The sequence below is a fragment of the Dromiciops gliroides genome, chromosome 3 (assembly GCF_019393635.1).
Source record: "Dromiciops gliroides isolate mDroGli1 chromosome 3, mDroGli1.pri, whole genome shotgun sequence".
Classification (NCBI taxonomy): Eukaryota; Metazoa; Chordata; class Mammalia; order Microbiotheria; family Microbiotheriidae; genus Dromiciops; species Dromiciops gliroides.
Window position 1 is genome coordinate 461,941,954 of NC_057863.1, and position 18,391 is coordinate 461,960,344.

The following is an 18,391-nucleotide window of genomic DNA, read 5'->3' on the forward strand; positions in this document are numbered from 1 at the left end:
ATCTAAAAATATGTGCAAATGTATCACACTCACAGAATAAAGTTCTGCCGTGATATCTCCAGTTACCAATACTCTTTCCCTCTTGAAATTATTTTGAATCTATCTAATCTATCTAATCTATCTATCTAACTATCTATCTGCATGTATGTGTGTATGTGTTTATGTATTTGTGTTTACTTATATGCATGTTGTATCCTTTTCTACCCCAATAGAATGTAAGTTCCATGAGGCTAGGGACTGTTTTTGTCATTGCAGCCTAGTTGTCTAGCACAGTCTCAAATATAGAAGATACTTGAAGGATATTTGTTGAATTGAATTGGATTAGAAAAGATCAGTTTTTGCCAAATTGAATTAGCATAGGTAGATCTGGAATTGGTTTAGGTACCAAAACAAAAGTCAATGTTATAGGCCAGTGACAACTTGGAACAAACTCTCTACCAGGATTTGTCCTTCCCCTTATGCTATTATCCCTACACACACATACACACACACACACACACACACACACACACACACACACACACACACACACACACTGATTTGAAGTAAAACAGGTGACATATGAAATTTTCAGTTTCTTACCCTTCACTCTGGTAAGCCTTAATTGTTCACTTGACCTCTACCTACATATACAATCAGTTGGTACATCTTGTGAATTTTTTCTCCATAGCAGCTCTCACATTTATCCTCATTGGAATCCCACCATGTTTCAGGCCTTCATACTCGCTCAACAGTACTATTGCAATAGCGCCCCCCCCAATTGATATGTCTTTCTCAGATTTGTCTCCAATCCACACTGCACAAAGGCCCAGAAGTGATTTTCCTAAAGCACAGTTCTGACCATGTCATTCTTCTGTTCAAAATCTTTAGTGACTATACTATACCATACAGTCTCTCTCTGTGTCTCTATCTCTCTCTATTTCTGTCTCCCTCCCTCCCTCCCTTCCTCCATACTTCCTTCCTTCCCTCTCTCCCTTTCATCACCAAACTGTTAGTAATATCATTACTTTGTTGTATAGTTTGAGATCTGATCTTACCTTGGCCCCTTCCTTTCCTATTTTAAAACATTCATTTATATAAAATGTAAAACATTTTACAACATTCATTTATGATTGTTTTGTGGTTCTTTCCATATATATTGTTGTGGTCATAGTGTATTGTATTTACGGTCCTGCTTATTTCACTTTTATCTATCTTTCTGTTTTTTCTGTATTCATCACATTTGTTATTTCACAATGAATATTATTGTATATTTTATTACATTAATCTATGACAAATTATTTAGCCTTCTTATGTGCATATAATTTGTTTCTAGCTCTTTGCTACTGCAAAAAGTGCTGCTCTAAATATTTTGATGTATATGGGACCTTTAGAAAAATCAATGGCCTCTTTCTGATATCAGTTTAGTAGTTCAATCTCTGGGTCAAAGGGCATGGAAAGTTTACTTTATCTGTGTAATGCTAAATCGTTTGCTAAAATGGTTGTACTGATTCATAGTTCTACAACAAAGACTGCTATGCTTACCTTTCCACAATCCCTCCAACATTGCTCATTCCTGTTTCCTCGTGTTTGCCAATTTACTAAGTGGAAGGTGAAAACTTATGGTTATTTTAATTTGCATTTCTTTTTTTCTTAGTGATTTGGAGCTTTCATATGTTATTAATGACTTTTGATCAAACATACACAATGCATACATACATTATATGTGTGTACATATATAGACACTCAAATACATATATGCACATGCATGTACATATAAATATATTAGAACTCTCTATATCTTAGATGCTAAACCCTTATCTGAGATATTTAACACAGATTTTTAAAAATTTTACCTCTTCCTTTCTAATCCTAGATGCATTTTGTTTATACAGAAGAGGCCTTTCAATTTAAGGTAATCATAATGATCAATTTTCTTTTATTATTATCTTTATCTCTTGTTGAGAATTAATTTCCTAATCATGTGAAATGTGAAAGCTGTGAAAGGGATATGATCTCTTCTATTTTTTGCGTGTGGTAGGATCTTTAATATTAAGAACACATATCCATTTAGAATATATAGTAGAATATGGAATATGATATTGGACTAAGCCTAATTTTTGCCAGACTACTCTCTAGTTTTCCCAGTAGTTTTTAATCAGATAGCTTATTCTTTCCTAATCAATTTGTGATTTCCATTTTATCAAACACTGGGTTATTGAATTCCATTGTTTTTGGATCTCCCTTTTCTAATCTTTTCAATTAATCTACTCCTCTATTTTAAAAACAATACCAAATAGTTTTGAAGGCTGCTTCTTTATAATATGTGAGGCCTAGAAATACTATTATTCCTTCATTTCTACCATTTCTCATTATTTCCCTTGATATTTTTTTGGTTCTCTAAATAATTTTTTTAAATCAAATTCTATAAATTATCACTTTGGTAGTTTGACTGACATAAATTAACAATGTAAATTAACTTGGGTAGTATTATCATTTTTATTATATCACCATGATCCATTTATGAGCAATGAATATCCCTCCAACTATTTAAGCTGTTTGTTATTTCTTAAAGGAGCACTTCATAATTGAATCTGGATAGGTTATTTTATATGCTTTGATAGATGTGTCCAAAAATATTTTATGCATTCTATAGTTATTTGAATGGGATTTCCCTTTCTGTTATTATCTCTTGGGTTTTGTGGTTATTATATAAAATGCTGTTGATATTTGTGGGTTTATTTTGTACACTAAAATTTTGCTGTAGCTATTATCTCAATATCCTTACTGATTTCCTATCACATCATGATGCTTTCTTTTATTGCTATTGTAAGAATGTCTAGAACTATAACAAATGATAAAGGGAAGAGTGGGCATCCTTTCTTTAGTTCTGCATTTATTAGGAAAAGTTCTAGGATATCTAGTATGTAAGCATATGATTCTTACTTTAATTTTAGACAGATACATGTTGTGATATATAATTTTTTAAAAATCCTTCTCTATTCCTGTACTTTGTAGTCTTCATCTTTGTTGTCGTCGTTGTCTTCTTCTTCTTCTTCTTCTTCTTCTTCTTCTTCTTCTTCTTCTTCTTCTTCTTCTTCATAAACAAGTATTACAGTTTGTCAAAAGTTTTTTCTACCTCCATTGAGATAAATGTGTGGTTTTGGAATTGTTTTGTTTTGAATTACATGAGCTATATTGATTATTTTCCTAAGGTTGAACCATCTTTGCATGCTTGGTATATATCAAGCTTGGTAAAAAAGGAATGATTCCTTGAATGGATTGCTGTAGTGTGTTGAAAGGATTTAAGAAATTTTTTGAATCAATATTCATTAATGACATTGGTTTATCTATTAGGACTATATTTGTCATATAAAAGAAGTCTGATAGAGTGCCTCCTATCTCAGGTTTTGAGAATAATTTCTATAGTATTGGTACTAATTGTTCATTAATATTTTGATGGAATTCTTCTCTGAATCTATAAGGTGTAGGACATGATTCCCACCCTGTGCTTTTCTTCTGATAGTTAAAACTGGATTATTTAAATTTTTTATGTAGAGATTTTATATTTGAATGAATTCCTCTTTCTTTTTTTGTTCTCAATTTTGTTAACACAAAACTATATAGATTCTGAGAATTATCTTGTATTTCTTTTGAATTTGTTATTTTACCTTGTTCATTTGTTGTTGTTGTTTTCTAAATTTGATTTTCAGGCTCTTCTTTTAATAAAGTTGACTAAAGATATAAATACTAATCTTTTCTAAGAAGCAACTTTTAATTTTGCTTATCATTCAATGTTATTCTCTTTGCTTTTGGATTATCTTTTTGTCTTCTAATTTTCAATATATCCTCTTTTGGTGCTAATTTTGAGTTGAAAAAATGCATGCTCAATTCATTATTCTTTTTTCTATGTTGTTAATGTATGCTTTGGGGGAGATATTTGTGTGTGTATGTGTGTGTGTGTGTGTGTATGTGAGAACTGATGTAACTCCCTCCCAGAAATTTTGATATATTGTTTCATCATTATCATATTCTTTCATATATTATTAATTGCCTTTATAATTTGTTCTATGCCTACTTTAAAAAAATAATTAACTTGAATTATTAATTTCTTTTCAAAATTAGGTCTTCTTACATCACTCAGATTTGAAGTGCAAAGTACTTATTACCTTGATCCCACTTAGTTCAGCACAGAACAAAAACTGTTCTGTTTTTGACCTGTGCTAATTTCCCTCTTTTTAATCAACCTGATTGTCCTTCACTATCAAGAAGCCCAACATACATTAATGCTAAACCGTGCAGAAATTAAATTTACTTAGTTCACTATTTCAAGGAGGCTCTGGAGCTCAAGCAATTCACCACCATCAGGCTCTCTGGTAGCAGGAATTACAGACATGCTCTACCATAAACAGCCCAATTAATTTATTATTCAGGACTTCATTGTTATTTTTTACATTTTGATCTGTGTTGTTTGTAGTCCCTAAGCTCATTACTATTTTCATTGTAATAATATAGACCATGAAACATTTGTGTATTACTTCTGCCTTTTTATACTTTTTGCAAAATTTCTGTGCCCTAATACATAATCAGGTTCTGTAAAAAGTTCCATGTGGTGATGAGAATATGCACTTTCTTTAGCAGTTCCATTTAGAAGATGCTATACATTGTTTAGCTTTAGTTTCCCCACAAATTTAATTATGTATTTTATTTTTTTGTTTATCTTTGTGTTAGACATCAAAAACGGAAAAAAGGCTATTAAAGTCTCTTGCTTTTGTATTATTGACTTTGTCATCTTGTTATTAAGTTAATTTCCTCTTTATAAGTTTAGGTGTTTAGGCATTCAAAAGAATATAATTTTAATATTGTTATTAATTTGTTGTCTATGGTTCCTTTCAATATAATACAATTTTCTTGTTTCTGTCTTTATACATTATAGATTCTTGTTTTTGCTTTATCTGGTGACATTATTGTAAATCCTGATTTTTAAGATTCATCCAATGAATAAGAAATTTTTTCTTAGCCTCCTCATTTTTATTCTGTTTACCTTTTAACTTTTTAGGTATGCTTCTTATAAGTAAAAGATTGCAGGATTTTCCTTTTATTTATCCAATTTTTCATTCTCATTTTATTGGATCATGTAATACATTTTCATTTAAAGCTCTGAGAAATATGTTTATGTTTTCTTCCACCTATCTATACTATTAATTTTTTTCTGAATTAGGACTTATTTTTGTTCTTATTCCTCTATAAAAAACAACAAACACTTTGTATCTTCAGTTATATTTTCTTATTCTATTTTAAAGCAACTCCTCTTTCTATGAGCTGTCTTCCCCTCAACCTCAAGCCCCACTCCCACATTATTTATCATTTCTTTCTTCTAGTTTTAGAGTTTTACTTATTTCCTTTTTCTTTCTTTCTTCCATTTATTTATTTATTTGTTTATTTATTTATTGTTGTTGTTGTTGTTGTTGTTGTTTTTTGTGGGGCAATGGGGGTTAAGTGACTTGCCCAGGGTCACACAGCTAGTAAGTGTTAAGTGTCTGAGGCCGGATTTGAACTCAAGTACTCCTGAATCCAGGGCCAGTGCTTTATCCACTGTGCCACCTAGCTGCACCCCCCCCATTTATTTTTAATATCTAATTTTCCCTCTCTTTTTTCGTTCTCAGATAAGTAGTTGAGGGGAATACTTCTTTCCTCCCCTTCAAATTCTTTTGTTGGTTAGGCTTTTTACATTTTTTCTCTGTTTCTAAAAAGAACTTTCTTTCATTCTCTTCATTATTTATCTTCCATTTTCATCTTTTCTAGACTTTTATTCTTTGATGCATGACTTGTACTCTTATTCCTTCTTTAATCTCCTCATAGATTTAAAGCTTCTAAAGTAATTGTTTTGAGTTCTCTCTTCTAAATAATTTCCATGATACTGATTTTTATATGTTGCCCAACCTCCTTTTTACATGAATAAAATTTATTTAAAAAAATGTTTTTAATTATCATACCTTTTTTCTCTTTCCCATATTGCCCTTACCCACTGAGTAAAAGAAGGAAATAAGAGACAGACAGACAGACAGACACACACACACACACACACACACACATACACACACACACAAAGAGACAGGCAGAGATGACCAAATCATTGTGTCATATATATTCAAGCAAAATACATTCTCACATTGGCCAATTTGTCAAAATGAATTTCTTATTAAGCATATTAGTCTGTCTCCTCTATATCATTTCAGCAGTGATCTCTGTCAATGCCCTGGAATTATGGTTGATTATTTTAATGATTAAAGCTTTAAGAACTCTCAGCCCCCTTTTTTCTGTTGTGCCTCACTCCTAGAAATAACCCATTTTTTACAGGAGATAAAGGAGACAGAATTGTTGTCACATGGTAGAAATTTTCCTGTGCCCCAATTGTGTGGTTCATTACTAACCTCTATCTTCTCAAATGGAACAGCTAGGTGGCACAGTGGACAGGAGTGCTGATCTTGAAATCAGGAAGACTGAGCTTCCTGAGTTCAAATCTTACCTCAGACTCTTATTAGCTTTGTGACTCTGGACAAATTACTTAACCCTGTTTGCCTCAGTTTCCTCATCTGTAAAATGAGCTGGAAAAGATATTTCTCTCACCCCATGGAATTATTCTTCAGTGGGATCCCTTCCTACCACTGAATCATGACTTTTTTCTGTCTGTTTCAATTTCAAATCCCCTTCCATCTTCTTCCTTTATCTTTACTTTCCTGTGTACTTCCATTCTGCAGTTCAATCCTACCAAAATATTGATTCTGATAGGCAGGATGTACTATTTAGTCCATGGTGTTTCAGGACTATTCTTCAACATCACTTCTATTTAAGTTTTGCTTTAATGTTGATACCTTTTTGTATTTTTAGGGGAAAAAAATCCTTAATGGTCCCTCTGTTGACATTTGAAAAATTTATTGTTCTTGTTTTTAACCCCCAAACCTGTCTTTTTGTAGGTTCTTTTGGAGGGGATTTATTTCATACCTTTGCTTTCCTTGTTTTCTATGTATATTTATCTTTCTTGTTTTTCTCATGTTTACAAAGCAAATAATCTGGACTCATGGTTTTGGGGCTTTTTTGTGTTGTTGTTTTTGTGTTTGTTTTTTAAAGAAATGCTTCAAATGGCTCTCCTTAATTAAATATTTTCCTCTTTCATTGATATTTAGGCTTGGGTTTACAGGGGATGTCACCCCATGTTGAACCTTGAACTCCTTTGCTCTTTGGATACATTATTCCTTCCCTTTTTGCTTTTACTGGTGGGAGGAATATAGTCTTGTATTATTTGATTCCCCCTGACCCACACCCCCCTTTATATTTACTACATGCTAGCAGAATTTATTGTTGTTTGTTGGAATTATTAAATTTAACTACAGTGTACCTTGGAGTTTGCACTATAGTTTTTAAAAATTTGTTTATTTTCTGAAAAGTATTCTATGGATTTAAAAAATTGATGCCCTTTTTTCTGTGTTTAAAGTTCTGGGCTGTTTTCTTGTATTGTTTCTTGTATTCAAGATTTGGGGCTTGTCATGTTCTTCTGGGAGAACTAGGTTTCTTACTTTGCTTCTACACTATCTATGAGATCATTTGTTTTGGTTATACAGAAGTAGTGTGTTCTTTTTTTTTTTTTTTTTTTTTTGCTGGGCAGTGGGGGTTAAATGACTTGCCCAGGGTCACACAGCTAGTAAGTGTCAGGTGTCTAAGGCCAGATTTGAACTTAGGTCCTCCTGAATCCAGGGCCAGTGCTTTATACCACTGTGCCACCTAGCTGCCCCCCAGTAGTATGTTCTTTTTTTTTTTTTAATTTTTTTTTTAATTTATTTTTTTGGCGGGGCAATGGGGGTTAAGTGACTTGCCAGGGTCACACAGCTAGTAAGTGTCAAGTGTCTGAGGCCAGATTTGAACTCAGGAACTCCTGAATCCAGGACCGGTGCTTTATCCACTGTGCCACCTAGCTGGCCCTAGGTAGTATGTTCTTTTAATGGTATTGTGTTTTCTTTTCTTTTTCCAGTATAGCCTTAATTTCTGAATATTTGCCTTCCCCCAAAAGGTATTCTCTCTTTTCTTTCTTTTAGTTCTCTATTTCAATTTTCCCAGATTCTCCTTTTAGTTCTCCTAAAAAGAGACTGTCTTTTTTAGTTCTTAAATGAGATTTGCTACTATAGGTTTAAGTATTTCTTTAAATCTCTTTCAATTACTTCTGCTATGTGGACCCAAAATCTTGCTATTAAAATTCTTATTTCTCTCTTGAATCATTTAGGAACAGCATGGTCTGTTTCTATGCTCTCTTGGGAATCCATAGGGTGCTCTGCCTCATCTGGTACAGATTTGTTTTATTTTGTTTTGTGACATTTATTGAGAAGTTTGTTTCTGTCTTTTCCCCTTGTAATGGTAGATCTTTCAGGCCTAAGGGGAAAGGGAAGTAAAAATCCAGCTGGAACCAGTTCCTTTCCCCCCTTATTACCCAAGAAGTAACCTGGGGAAGGGACTGAAGTAGGTGTAAAAGTGAATTCCCCAAACATAGGAAAACAGCTGATGTTCTGGAAGAGTTGATGATGATAAATTTATGGAGTGTTTTAAGTTTTGAAAAACACTTGACATATGTAATCTGAATTTGATCCTCAACAATAACACTCTGAGATAGAGTAAGTCTTATTATTATTCCTGTTTTATAGATGAGGAAACTGAAGATGATAGTGATTAAGTGACTTGCCTAGGGTAACAGCAAATAATGTAGATGCAGTGAGATTTGACCACGTGTCCTGATTCTAATTCCAATGTACTGTACCACATAGTTGTTTTACATTTGCAGCAATAACAAGGACATTGTTGAGTGGATCCCAGAACACAAACTTTGTGGGTCTCATGTTACCCACCAGGGTCTGGGGGCTGGTGTAGGATAAAATACTAAGTGTGTCAGGGATTAGGGATTTTTCTTCTGTTATTAATCGATTACATTGTTATCTCATTATACTTCTTGGGGTTTTGGCCTATGGAGACAGCTGCAATTTATCTTTTTTACTTAATTTTTATATTGCACAGGTTTAAATTCATAAAGATTAAAGAAAATGACTAATCTTACATTTTCTTGGTCACATGACATCTTTTTCATTGTTTCCCAGTGATTCTGGGCCTATTATTCTTCTAAATTAATTTTGTTAATTTTTTCTAGCCCTATAAAGTAATGTTTCACTATTTATATTGAAATAGCATTGAAAAAGCAAAATAGGTTAGCTACTATGTCATTTTTATCATGCTTGTTTGGCCTACCTATGAATAATTAATATATCTACATGTATTTCTGTCCTTACTTCCATGACGTATTTTGTAGTATTCATATAGTTCCTATTTGTTTTGGTAGGTAGACTCACAAGGATTTTATATGACAGTTACTTTAAAAGGAATTTCCCTATCTCTTATTGAATTTTGTTGGCAAAATACATTAATGCCGATAATTTGCATGGAATTATGTTACATCCAGCATGTTTTCTAACATTGTTAATTGTTTCAATTGATTTTAGTGGACTACATTGGGTTCTTTAAGTATACTGCCATACCATCTGGGAAAGTGATATTTTTATCTCCTCTTTGCCTTTATTTATCACTGCAAATTCTTTGTTATGATTATAGCTACCATTTCTAACATTAGATCAAATAATAGTGGTGATAATGGACTTCCTTGATTTATCTCTGATCTTAGGGGCAGCTAGGTGACATAGTAGATAAAGCACTGGCCCTGGATTCAGAAACACCTGAGTTCAAATCCGGCTTCAGACCCTTGACACTAGCTGTAAGACCCTGGGCAAGTCACTTGACCCTCATTGCCCTGCCAAAATAAATAAATAAATAAATAAATAAATAAATAAATAAATAAATAGATAGATAGATAGATAGATAGATAGATAGATAGATAGATAGATAGATAAATAAATAAAGGTTGCCTTTGGGGGCAGCTAGGTTGTCGCAGTGGTTAGAGCACCAGCCCTGGATTCAGGAGGACCTGAGTTCAAATCAGCCTCAGACACTTAACACTTACTAGTGGTGTGACCCTGGCAAGTCACTAACCCCAATTGCCTCACCAAAAAAAAAAATATCTCTGATCTTATTGAAAAGGCTATTAATTTATTCCCAATACATATAATACTGGTTTTATACACACACACACACACACAGATACACACAGACCTCACCCATATATGTATGTATATATACATATACATATATATATGTATATGTATATTGATATATAATTCTATATTTATATATTTATATGTCGAGGGAAGGGCTGTTCCTATGTATCCTAGTCTTCTTAACTGAAATAGATGCATTTTGTCAAAACCTTTCTCTGCCTCTATTGTTATAATCATGTTTTCTTTTCTTGGTCTTGTTATTTATAAGGTCAATTAAGTTTATAGTTTTCCTCATATTAAAATAGACATGTATTCCAAGTATGAATTCAATGTGGTTCCAGTGCTTTAACTCTGTGGTTATTGTTGCCTCATTGCTAATATTTTAAACTTTTTAACACCTATGTTAATTAGGGATATTGATCTATAGCTTTCTTTCTCTGTTCTGATTCTCCCTGTTTAAGTAGCAATATTGTATTTGTATGATAACAGGATTTAGTAATATTTCTTTCTGATTTTTACAAATAGTTTGTGTAATATAGATTTGATCTTTGAATATTTGATAGAATTTGCTTTTAAATTCCATTTGATCCTGTATCTTTTTATTAGGTTAGTTAAATTTTGACTTATGAAGTTTCTTTTCCTGAGATTGAGAGATTTAATTTTTTTCTCATTCTGTTAATTTGAAAATTTTATTTATCTATTTTATTTAAGTTGTCAATTTCATTAGCATATAGTTGGACAAAATAATTTCTAACAATATGCCTTATTTTTCCATATTTCTTATGATTTCTAGTTTTTTACTTTTGATATTATTAATTTTGGCTAATAGTTTTTCTATTTTATTAGTTATTTCCCCACAGTAGTGCTTAATTAGGGGGTAGCTAGGTGGTACAGTGGATAAAGCACTGGCCTTGGATTCAGAAGGATCTGAGTTCAAATCCGGCCTCAAACACTTGACACTATCTGTGTGACCTGACCCTGGGCAAGTCACTTAACCCTTATTGCCCCAACCCCACTCCCACAAAAAAGGGGGGGGGCAATAGAACTTAATTATATTTAATTTTATAGTTTTTTTCTTTCAATTTTATTAAACTCTTCTTTGATTTTCAGCATTTAGGGTTTTTAAAAACTCCATTGGTTTGCTATTTTTTAAAAATGCATGCTTAATTAATCTATTCTGTTTCTCTCTCTTTCTATTTTTATGTCTCTCTGTGTCTATCACAGTCTCCTCTCTCTTTCTCTCTCCTTCTCTTTCTCTCTCCTTCTCTCTCTGCCTTTCTCTATAAATATCTGGGTCAAGATATAAATTTAGTTCTTCCTGACTCCAGGCATAACACTTTATACACCGTTAATCTGGTGCCATACAGTTCAACCTCATCATTTTACATATGGGAAACTTGTGCTCCAGAAGGGTAAATTCTTGCAGAGGAGTGACAGAGACATTGTTGTTCCCACAAACTTCTAGCTTCAAGTTCAGGATGATTGTTTTGATACTTAATACCTCAGATGTTCTTCTGATATATGACTTGATTTTGTTCTATTCTAGTTTTCTGAATCATTGTTTCCTTAGTTTTGTTTCTTCCATTGTTCCTTTAAGTATTTTGTTTTCTTTGTTCTTTTTTTTTAAGCCATTTATCCTGTTGAGTTTTTTGGATAGGATCACAATCTATAGGTATTTATTCTTCAAGTCTTTTTTTTTTTTTTTTTTTAGGGCAATGAAGGCTAAGTGACTTGCCCAGAATCACACAGCTAGTAAGTGTCAAGTGTCTGAGGCCAGATTTGAACTCAGGTCCTCCTGAATCCAGGCTGGTGCTTTATCCACTGTGCCATCTAGCTGCTCCTCTTCAAGTTTTTTAATAGGCCCTGCAGACACTTAGATAATTCTTGTGTTTATATCCATCCTGTTTCGGGGACAGGAGGAGGCTAAATTACAATTATTGTAGATTTTTTCCTCTTGAAATTTTATCCAGTGGATTTTCTTATTATATAGTATCATCTCTAGAAGTAGTTTTTATTTCTTTAATATCTCTGCTATTTTTCCATGTATAGAATATTCATTGTAATTATTTATTTCATTTTATCCTCTTTTCATTTTTTAAAAAGTATATTTCATGAATTTTCTGCTTTATATAAACATTTTAGAGAGTGATATGATATATTCAGTGAGTCACAAAACTGATCATAACTTTCAACATTTTAAGTGCTAGGAATATACCAAAAATAGCAAAGGAGATGGAGGAAAATAAATATTTTCCAAAGAATATTAATTGTTATCATAACAATAATCCACTGTTTATAATAGCAAAAATTGGCAACATCCTACATGCCCAACAATTGGAGAATGCCTAAATAAGTTATGATATATAAATGTAATAAAATATTACTGTGCTATAAAAACTGACATAAATACAAATATTTTACAACTTGGCCCAAAATTACCTTTCCAGTCTTTATTATATATTGTTCTCTTTATTGTATTCTACAGGCCATCAAAATCATCCTCCTTACTGTTCCTATCCTTAAAGGTCTGTCTCTTCTTTCCATGCCTTTGCAATGGCTTCCCACCCATACCTGCAATGGAGCCCCTCCTTCCACCTTCTACTTGATGCTTTTCCCCCAGCTCCTACTGCTCTTCTTTGCCAAATTAGCCAGAACACATTTTTGTATATTCTGTGTATATGTTCTTATTTTCATAAATGTCTTCCCTGAAAGAATGTAAACTTCTTGATTTCAGGTACTTTTTCAATTTTCTTTTTTTATTTCTAGTACTTAGCACAGTCTTTGTTACATAGTTGGTGCTTAAGAAATGCTTGTTGATATACATATATATATGTATAAGTATGTGTAAATATGTATAGAATACATATGTGGTATATATGTATGTAAACACATTTGTGTATACATTGAGAAAGGACTCTGGAGGTCAATCAATAAATTAGCAAGTACTTCTTAAACACCTACTCTTATCTAGTCCGACCCTGGCATTTTACAAATGAAAGATTGAGGCCCAAAGAGGCTAAGGGACTTGTCTATGTTCATGAAGGTTATAAGCAGCAGAATCGAAATTAGAACCAAAGTACTTTCCGTTCAAAACCAGTGCTACATCTGCTGTACCATAAATATTTTTAATAAGACAATAGGAACTAGGAGAAATATTTCATCTCAAATTATAAGATGGAACTTCTTAAACCCAACCAGAAATTAGATACTCTACTAAGAAACAGCTATTCTTAATTGATCCAACATAGAATATTGATCTAAATGACTTACTGGATAGAGAGCTAGTCTCCTAATCAGGAACATATAAATTCATCTTCTGCTTTTACACATATTGGATTTAGGGAGCCAGACAAATCATTTAACCTTTTAGTTCCAATGGTAATTTGTAGGACTCTAAGTTACAGAATAGTTCTTGATCTACATTGGCAGAAGGATGTTTTTCCTCATGGTAGGTTAGTCCCAAAACTTGTGAAATTAGAGTTCTGGAATGAAACAAAAATAAATGAAGTTTATAAATGAGGAAGCAAGATTTCTTTCATTTTCTAAATCTCAAAAGTGCTGTTTCATCACATGCAGTTTTCGTCTGTTAGAAGTTAGAAAGGCAGGGGCAGCTAGGTGGCGCAGTGGGTAGAGCACCGGCCCTGGATTCAGGAGGACCTGAGTTCAAATCCAGCCTCAGACACTTAAAACTTACTAGCTGTGTGACCCTGGGCAAGTCACTTAACCCCAATTGCCTCACTAAAAATTAAAAAAAAAAAGAAGTTAGAAAGGCTCTTTCCCTTAATGAATTGAATGAATGATTTAAAATTTTCATATCAGTGTTTTATGTTTATTGCTCATTCTTTGCAATATAATGATTCTGAAATATTAAAACTTCAATTTCAAAATTGTAAATTTTCAGTTGGTTTTCATTGGGTCCTCTTGTGGGAAATTTATGAGAGGACATGGAAAAGAGTCACACAAGATGGACAGGAATGGGTGGGTTGTAATCTGCATTGTAGGAGGCAATAACTCCCTAACATGAAATCACAGATTCATTGGAAGAGTTGAATGAATTCCCAAAGAGAAAAGGCCCAGAAGAGATAGATAATAGTTTTATTATTCTTCAGAGGCAGTCTATCCTTTCCTTACCTAGTCTTAGCTTTTTACTCTCTAGATCTTGCATCCTCATCACCCCAACCATTTTTCACCAAGCTGCTGTTGCTCCACCCTCCAAATGGTTCATCATTAGCCATGCTTACCTGGGAGAGTTAAGTCACTTTGCAACCTTTTGTCTTCATCTTCACACAGGCTAATTTTTATGCTACCACAAGATGCATTTCTCTTCTCTGTTTCTTTTCCACTTTCTTAGAGAGCTGTAATCAAATCACCACCATCTGTCTACGGAAAGAGTTTGTCAGTGTACTGTTTTATTGTTTCACTTGCCATCTTTGGTGACTTCCCAGATCATAGCTCCCTCCCCTGGTGGCTATTCTATGTCTTTACTCTCCCATTAGAAATTAAGCTCCTTGAGGGAAGAAATTTTTCTCCCTTTTGAATTTATCTCCTCAGTGCTTAGCAGTGATTTCCAGTCTTTTTTCATAAATGATTAATATAGTTTACATTCCTAGATATTTATATTGATATACAATTTGTTTATATCTTCAGCATCTATGTTTAACATCTTTACACATGCATTATATATTGAGAAAGAACATGTTTTAGTATTATAACTCTTTAAATCTGATGTATACCCTTGAATGACATTTCTCTACAGCTAGTGCTTATTCAGTGTTGTCAACAAAGTGGCAAATTTGTAATAACTTTTGAAATAAGCAGCAAACAATGAATGAATTGTGAGAACTTTTTGACCTAAGCTTTCTTAGCTACTTAAAACCTAAAGGAAATTCACTAAAAGAAATAAAAGTGATTATTATAATTGAATGTGATTTGAACTGCAACTGTTGAGGTCTCAGGGAATCTGTTGTGAGGGTTAATAACTTTTCAAGAGGGGGGAAAATTATATCTTCAGCAACCTGCAGGACTGTGAAATGTTTCCAAGTGTAATTTTCTTGAAGTTAAAGTTGGGGTTATTAAGGTTCACTTAGCAGATAAAGTTTTCTACAATTTTCTTGGTCTCTATGATAAGATGACAAGATTTCTAATTTATAAAACCAGGACAGCATATTGGGGAGCTGTGAAGCATGCTCTGGGGAGATGCAGAGGTACTTTTCACTCTTCCCTTTCATAAGGATCCGTATTTACAAAGATATTTGATAGCATCAGCCTTCAACTGCATAATGTCACTCCTCTGAGTCTTTTTCACTTGTGTGAATATGTGTATGTTTGTAAATAGTCCATGATATCTTGGTTATTTCATGAAATTCAGGGAAACTTATTAACAGTGTCATTATTCATTGTATTTATAAATACAGTTTTGTTAATGTTGTTCAAGATTAAACAATCATTTGTATTCCAAGTTCTTGGATCATAGTATTTCTGTTAAAAAAAGTTATCTAAATAAGATTTTTATTTTTATTTTTTAATTTTTCATTAAGAGAAATAAATCTAGTACTATAGATACTAGAGAGTGATACTTTACTTAGAAATGTTTTCCTAAAGAAAAACTTTCAAAAGGACAGACCATATTAAATTGTGATCAGTTGTGGAAGGACTTTAATAAATCAAAAGAGAAATATAACTTTTCAATATCTAGATTGAAATAAAGTCTTGGTATACAGACAACATTGTGACACCTCCCCCTCTGAGCAGTGAAGTAACCTGAATGGTTTCCTGTATTCACTACTTAATCTCAGGAAAAGTCACTGTTCACTGATTGGTCACAATGTCAAATACTCAAGATTGAACCACCACAAACAACACCAAAAATAGGATTTTAAAGTCTTCATTACTTCCTGCTTAGCTGCCTTTGTCTCACAACTGGGTTCTCAATTGTCCCACACTGGGTCCTTTTGAGGTATTCAGTAGAATGTATTCTTTTTGTGGGCATGTCCTGATTAATTTATTTTTTAGAACATTATACCTTTAAATTGACATTACATTCATTTCCAAATATAATACTGTCCCACATCATCTGAAAATAATCTTTTACAACAAAGACTAATAAAACAAGGGGGATAATTTTTAGCCAACTCAACCAATCTGACAGGATATGAAATAGTCCACACCCAAAGATCCAGACTTCTTCAATGAAGGGAGGGAAGTACATTTTCTCACTTCTTTTCTAGAGTCAAATATGTTCATAATAATTATAAACATTCAGTTTGGTTCTATTATTTTCAATTTACATTCCTATAGTCATTATGCATCTTTTTTTCTTAGTTCTCACTCTATAGGTTCATGTAAATCTTCCCATATCTCTCTTCATATTTGTCACTTTTTATGGCAAAGTAATTTTCCATTACCAAGCCATTTACCAAAGTTTGTTTAACTATTCACCTATTACTGTATATCAACTTTATTTCCAGTTCTTTGGAACAAGTATAATTAATATTTTATATATAAATATATATTTATGCATAAACAAACATACATACATATATACATATATATGTGTATATATATTTGTATAAATCTATGTTCATTTTCTCCCTGTCTTTAACCTCACTGGGAATTTTATAATTATTAGTGGGAACTTTGTATCAAAGACTATGAAAATTTTAGTTATTTTTTTGCATGATGGAATAATATTTTTCAAAGTGATTTGATCAATCCATAGCTCCACCAATAGAGTATTAATATGCTAATTTTGACTGGGCAGAGCCAAGATGGTGGAGAGAAACCAGTAAGCTGACTGAGCTCTCCCAAGTTTCCCTTAAAAACAACATTAAATCAAGCCTCTAAACAGATTCTGAAACTACAAAACCAAAAAAAAGACAGAGGGACACAATCTTCCAAATGGAAATAATTTGAAAGACTTCAGAAAAGGCCAGTCTCACTCAGGCAGGGTGGGGAGTACAGCACACCTCTGCACAGTACAGTGTGGAGGGTGTAGGGGCAAGTCAGCGGGAAGCAACTGAGGCCCCTTGATCCTGGCTCAGCAGGCTAGTGGCATATTGGGCCAGTGGTGAGATCCACCAGCACCAGCTGAGAGGGAAAATTGCTAGCCAGGGGACCACCCACAGGACGGGTGTGACCAGGCCTGGCCATCCCAGCACATGTGTGGAGCAAGCACGGAGAGCAAGCCCAGGGTGGTGAGAAATCCACAAGCCATAGAGGCCTCAGAGTAGAAACACAGTGACACAGCCTCTATCTCTCAGCACAAGAAGCCTGAAACAGTGACACTGGTACCCAAGGAGTGGACCCCAACTTTAAACAAAAAAAGAATAATAAGCTGCAATATGAGCAAGAAACAAAAAAGAGCTCTCACCATTGAGAGCTTCTGTGTCAACAGGGAAGAGCCAAACATAAACTCAGATGAGGATAACACTCTCAAATTGCCTACATGTGAAACCTCAAGAAGGAAGATGAATTGGTCTCAAGACCAAAAAGCCTTCTTGGAAGAGCTCAAAGAGAATTTTAAAAATCAATTGAAAGAGGTAGAAAAAATGGGGAGAAATGAAAGCAACACAAGAAAATTATGAAAAAAGAATCAGCAGTGTGGAAAAGCAAGCACAAAGAATCAGCAGCTTGGAAAAGGAAGCACAAAGATTGACTGAAGAAAACAATTCCTTAAAAAATTCATTTGGCCAAATGGAAGAGGAGGTGCATAATCTTACTGAAGAAAACAATACCTTAAAAATTTGAATTGGACTGTTGGAAGCTAAGGACTCCATGAAACACCAGGAATCAGTCAAACAGAATCAAAAGAATGAAAAATAGAAGAAAATGTGAAATACCTCATTAGAAAGACAACTGACCTAGAAAACAGATCCAGGAGAGACAATTTGAGAATCACTGGGCTGCCTGTAAGCCATGATCAGAAAAAAGAGTCTAGACAACATATTCCAGGAAATTATTAAGGAGAACTGCCCTGATATTATAGAATCAGAGGATAAAATCATCATTGAAAGAATCCACCAATCACCTCCTGAAAGAGACCCCAAAAGGAAAACTTCAAGGAATATTGTAGCCAAATTCCAGAATTATCAGGTGAAGGAGAAAATACTCCAAGAAGCCAGAAAGAAGCAATTTAAATATCATGGAGCCACAGCCAGGATTGCTCAGGATCTGGCAGCTTCAAAGGATTGCAAGCCTTGGAATATGATATTCCAGAAGGCAAAGGAGCTTGGATTGCAGCCAAGAATCTATTACCCAGCAAGAGT